This window comes from Salvelinus sp. IW2-2015, linkage group LG20 (genome assembly GCF_002910315.2).
Source record: "Salvelinus sp. IW2-2015 linkage group LG20, ASM291031v2, whole genome shotgun sequence".
NCBI lineage: Eukaryota > Metazoa > Chordata > Actinopteri > Salmoniformes > Salmonidae > Salvelinus > Salvelinus sp. IW2-2015.
Genome location: NC_036860.1, coordinates 67,265,818 through 67,272,338, shown reverse-complemented (window position 1 = coordinate 67,272,338; position 6,521 = coordinate 67,265,818).

Here is a 6,521-nt window from a genome sequence, read left to right as displayed (position 1 = left end):
ACACACACACACAATGAGAAATGTAGATTGTGTGCTACTGATTGAACTCAGACAAAACTAAAACTTTATTGTGCAGCATCTCCCCTCCATGAACTCCACACATGACTCAAGTTCGCAGAAAAAAATAAAAACAATTTCAGACAAAAGAAAATGTATTGAAAGCATTGTTTACTAATGGGGACTGCGATCAGAGGCTGTAAAGGTGCTGCAGATGACAGCCCCCCCAGTTCTCTCTGTGCTGAAGCCATGAGTGCACGTTTCAGTGCCCAACAGGTGGTAGACCAGATTTTTTCAGATGTCCAGGAGAAACAAGAGACCAATGATTTAGAAGAGGAGGAGGTATCTGAAGAAGAAGATGGGGAAGAATACAACCCAGAGCACGATGCATCATCTTCAGATGAAGAAGAAATCCACACAAGCTGAAAGAGAGACATTTTTGTCAAAGAACAGCAAAATAACATGGTCCTTGTCACCATATGACAACCAGGGCAGGATGGCAGCACAAAATGTCATAAGAATGACCCCAGGGCCTTATGACCCCAGGGCCTTATGACCCCAGGGCCTTATGACCCCAGGGCCCACAAGACATGCAGTTGCCCATGCCCAGGACATTGCCTCAACATTCTACATGTTCATCACACCAGCCATCGAAAAAAATCATCCTGGAGATGACAAATGTGTAGGGTTTCCATAAATATGTAGACAACTGGAAAAGGATGGATGAGATTGACCTGAGTGCCTACATGGGGCTGCTAATCTTAGAGGGTGAGTTTAGGTCCCGAGGCAAGGCTACATGTAGTCTCTGGGATGCAGAGATTGGAAGGGCGATTTTAAGTTCTACAATGCCACTGAAAGTCTTTCACACTTTCTCAAGAAAGCTACGATTTGATAACCTTGAGTCAAGACCTGCAAGACGTGTGAGAGACAAACTGGCGGCCATAAGAGAGGTCTGGGAGAAGTGGGTGGAGCGTCTGCCGTACCTCTACAACCCTGGGCCTGAAGTAACAGTGGATGAGCAACTGGTTCCCTTCAGAGGTACATGTTGATTTCATATCTGTAATGTAAGTGATTTTCACAATTATATTATGTATTGCTGTAATGTCATTGATTTATGTGATTGTCTTCTGTGACACTGATACTAATTACTAATAGTAATCTCTTTTGTCAAAAGGTCGCTGTCCTTTCCGGCAGTATATGCCCAGCAAGCCAGCAAAGTATGGCATCAAGATATGGGTGGCCTGTGACGCACAATCCAGCTACGCTTTGAAGATCCAAGTCTACACAAGGAAGCCGACCACTGGAGGCCCGGAGAAGAACCAGGGGATGCGGGTTGTGCTTGATGTGACAGATGGACTGAGGGGGCACAATGTCACGTGTGACAATTTCTTCACCTCTTATAAACTCAGCCAGAAGCTCCTGAAGAGGAAGATCACCATGGTTGGTACAGTTAGAAAGAACAAGCCTGAGCTCCCCCCTGCACTCCTCGCAACAAGGGGGAGAGAGGCCTTCTCATCAAAGTTTTGACTTCACCCCCACCACCACTCTAGTTTCTTACCTCCCAAAGAGGAACAAGAATGTGGCCCTCCTGAGGACACTGCACAAAACGGCTAAGATCGGTGATAGTGAGGACAGGATGCCAGCCATCATCCTGGACTACAACCACAACAAAGGAGGCGTGGACAACTTGGACAAGGTGATTGGAACTTACAGCTGTAGGAGGATGACTGCCCACTGGCCCCTGGTCATCTTCCAAAACATAACCCAGATATTCACAAAGTTTGTGATGAATGACAGGTTGTTTCTTGATGCAAAATAGATTTGGGGTTTAATATTCAATTAAGCTGCTTTATTTTAGGGGTTTAATGAAGGCGGGTCATTTTTTACAGAATGTTAAGCCTACACAAGGGTTAAGTAAAAACTGTAACTAGGCCACTCAGGAACATTCAATGTTATCTTGGTAAATGTAACGTCTGCTCCCAACTCACACCATCAAACACATAGATCCCCTGAACGAAGCTCACTCTCCAGATCCCAATTACCTCAATTCTAATCACCTGTTCACACACCTGTATGTCATTATCACACACTATTTAGTTCAGTTCTTTGCACCCCATCACTGTGAGGTATTGTTTGTTTTGTGAAGCACGTCTTTCAGAGCTTTGGTTTTCTTGTGATTTACTCCTCCTGTGTATGATAGTTTTGGCCTGCCTCACTAACGATGCCTTTTGCCATCAGATTTCCTGTTATCTACCTATTGCCTGATCTCCCAGACTACGTTACTAGCCTTTTCCCTGCCTGTACAGGATTTCCTGTTATTTACCTATTGCCTGATCTCCTGGACTACGTTACTAGCCTTTTCCCTGCCTGTACTGTTGCTCTTTGGACCCCCTGTGTATGATCTTCTGCCTGTCCCTGGACCCAGCTACCTGCCTCCTCCTGTGGTCCTTTGCAATAAACAACTGCAGTGCCCTGCGCTTGAAACCAGCTCTCTGTCTCCCCTTGTGTTCATTACAGTAAGCACCTCCAGTGTAGATTTGGCCGTGTGTTTAAGATTTTTGTCCTGCTGAAAGGTGAATTTGTCTCCTAGTGTCTGTTGGAAAGCAGACTGAACCAAGTTTTCCTCTAGTCCTTGCCTTTGACAAGCATACCCATAACATGATGCAGCCAGTAGCTTCTTGCTTGCTGTTTCAATGTTGCAGAGTAGCAGTGCAGTAGCTTCTAGCTTGTTGTTTCTAGTTCCAGAGTAGAGCTGTTAAAAGGGGCTCTCACAGGCGACTTTTGACCTTATAGCGTCAATCAGAAGTTTCTTTACTGCGTCTGCTGCTCAAGATTAGAAAACCCGGTTAGGACAGACAGGATGATGGTGATTCTCCTAAAGAAAGAGAGTAGGGATGATTAAAGGTAAAGGTCTATGGTAAAGGTCTATAATTAACTAGTATATGAAAATATCCTGCTGTAGTTGTCAAAGGATAGCGACAAATATCACTTTGATTCACAATATCAGAGAGGCAAAGTGTGAAATAACTGTGTATACGCATGGCTTCACCCCCAGCTCATGTTAACAGGGTCATAGTGACCATATTCCATCTATTAAATGAATGATCCACGTTGTAGTGAGGAATCACAATAGAAGCATCCTCCTCCACATCAGGGTAAGTAGTTATGTCACCCTGGGGAAATGCCACAGCAATGCCAACAACAACAGACTCAAACACACGCACGCATTTGGTTGCTTGGAAGTTGTAGGAACATACGTTTTGTGTTTCCCATTAGTTCTGGGAAACCTGGTTTCCTGACCGCTAAAACGGAATGTCATTTTAAACGTTCTGAGAACGGAAGAGAAAATTTCACATGTTCTGGGAACATACATTTTTTAAGGTGCAGGAAGGTTCTGAGAATCTTTTACTATGGTTCCAGGGAGGTTCTGAGAATCTTTTACTATGGTTCCAGTGAGGTTCTGAAAACGTTTTACTATGGTTCCAGGGAGGTTCTGAGAATCTTTTACTATGGTTCCAGGGTGGTTCAGAAAACGTTTTACTATGGTTCCAGCGAGGTTTTGAGAACGTTTTACTATGGTTCCAGGGAGGTTCTGAGAATGTTTTACTTTGGTTCCAGCGAGGTTTTGAGAACGTTTTACTATGGTTCCAGGGTGGTTCTGAAAACGTTTTACTTTGGTTCCAGCGAGGTTTTGAGAACGTTTTACTATGGTTCCAGGGTGGTTCTGAGAACGTTTTACTCTGGTTCCAGGGTGGTTCTGAGAACGTTTTACTATGGTTCCAGTGAGGTTCTGAAAACGTTTTACTATGGTTCCAGTGAGGTTCTGAGAACGTTTTACTATGGTTCCAGGAAGGTTCTGAGAATCTTTTACTATGGTTGCAGCGAGGTTCTGAGAAGCTTTTAATCTGGTTACAGGTAGGTTCTGTGAACGTTTTACTAATGTTCCAGGGTGGTTCTGAGAACGTTTTACTATGGTTCCAGGAAGGTTCTGAGAACGTTTTACTATGGTACCAGTGAGGTTCTGAGAACGTTTTACTATGGTTCCAGGAAGGTGGCAGGCAAAAACCTGAGAGAAAATCCAACCAGGAAGTGGGAAATCTGAGGTTTGTAGGTTTTAAACTCATCGCCTATCAAATACACAGTGGGATATGGGTCATTATGCACTTCCTAAGGCTTCCACTAGATGTCAACAGTCTTTAGAACCTTGCCTGATGCTTCTACTGTGAACGGGGGCCGAATGAGAGGGGATTGAGTAAGGTCTACCATGACCTGAACATGCGCTGACCATGCGCGTTCATGTGAGAGCGAGCTCTGTTCCATCGCACTTCTGAAGACAAAGGAATTCTCTGGTTGGAACATTATTGAAGATTTATGATAAAAACATCCTAAAGATTGATTCAATACATCGTTTGACATGTTTCTACTGACTGTTACGGAACTTTTTGACATTTCGTCTGCTTTTATTGAACGCGCTTCGTGACTTTGGATTTGTTTACCAAACGCGCTAACAAAAATAGCTATTTGGACATAAATGATGGACATTACCGAACAAATCAAACATTTAATGTGGAACTGGGATTCCTGGGAGTGCATTCTGATGAAGATCATCAAAGGTAAGTGAATATTTATAATGTTATTTCTGACTTCTGTTGGCTGTGTTTTTCTGTGATTTGGCGGTGACCTAACATAATCGTTTGTGGTGCTTTCGCTGTAAAGCCTTTTTGAAATCTGACACTGTGGTGGGATTAACAACAAGATTACCTTTAAAATGGTATAAGATACTTGTATGTTTGAGGAATTTTAATTATGAGATGACTGTTTGAATTTGGTGCCCTGCAATTTCACTGGCTGTTGTCATATCGATCCCGTTAACGGGATTGCAGCCCTAGAACGTTTTAAGATCAGATCAGTAGTGGGTGCAGCCATCACACCTGGATGTGACCAAGTAGTGGTGCAGCCAACACACCTGTATGTGACCAAGTATGCTGTAGCCAAACCAAACACCTGGATGGCCAATAGTGGGCGCAGCCAACACACCTGGGATGTGGCCAAGTAGTGTGCGCCAAACACCTGTATGTGACCAAGTAGTGGTGCAGCCAACACACCTGTATGTGACCAAGTAGTGGTGCAGCCAACACACCTGGAGTGGTCAAGTAGTGGGCGCAGCCAACACACCTGATGTGCCAAGTAGTGGTGCAGCCAACACACCTGTATGTGACCAAGTAGTGGTGCGCACACAACCTGTATGTGACCAAGTAGTGGTGCAGCCAACACACCTGTATGTGCCAAGTAGTGGCAGCCAACACACTGTATGTGGCAAGATAGGGCAGCAACACCTGGATGTGGCCAAGTAGTGGTGCAAGCCAACACACCTGTATGTGACCAAGAGGGTGGGGGCCGGGGGAAGGCCAAAACCCACCCAAAAAAACCCCTTGTTTAATGTGACCAAGTAGTGTGCAGCCAAACACACCTGTATGGACCAAGTAGGGGTGCAGCCAACACACCTGTATGTGACCAAGTAGTGGTGCAGCCAACACACCTGTATGTGACCAAGTAGTGGTGCAGCCAACACACCTGTATTTGACCAAGTAGTGGGCGTAGCCAACACACCTGGATGTGGCCAAGTAGTGGTGCAGCCAACACACCTGTATGTGGCCAAGTAGTGGGCGTAGCCAACACACCTGTATGTGGCCAAGTAGTGGGCGTAGCCAACACACCTGGATGTGGCCAAGTAGTAGGCGTAGCCAACACACCTGGATGTGGCCAAGTAGTGGGCACAGCCAACACACCTGGATGTGACCAAGTAGTGGGCGTAGCCAACACACCTGGATGTGACCAAGTAGTGGGCGTAGCCAACACACCTGGATGTGGCCAAGTATTGGTGCAACTAACACCTGGATGTGACCAAGTAGTGGGCACAGCCAACACACCTGTATGTGGCCAAGTATTGGTGCAGCCAACACACCTGGATGTGACCAAGTAGTGGTGCAGCCAACACACCTGGATGTGACCAAGTAGTGGATGCAGCTAACACACCTGGATGTGGCCAAGTAGTGGTGCAGCTAACACACCTGGATGTGGCCAAGTAGTAGTGCAGCTAACACACCTGGATGTGACCAAGTAGTGGTGCAGCTAACACACCTGGATGTGACCAAGTAGTGGTGCAGCTAACACACCTGGATGTGGCCAAGTAGTGGTGCAGCTAACACACCTGGATGTGGCCAAGTAGTGGTGCAGTGCAGCTAACACACCTGGATGTGACCAAGTAGTGGTGCAGCTAACACACCTGTATGTGGCCAAGTAGTGGGCGTAGCCAACACACCTGTATGTGGCCAAGTAGTGGGCGCAGCCAACACACCTGTATGTGGCCAAGTAGTGGGCGTAGCCAACACACCTGTATGTGGCCAAGTAGTGGGTGCAGCCAACACACCTGGATGTGACCAAGTAGTGGGCGCAGCCAACACACCTGGATGTGGCCAAGTAGTGGGCTCAGCCAACACACCTGGATGTGACCAAGTAGTGGG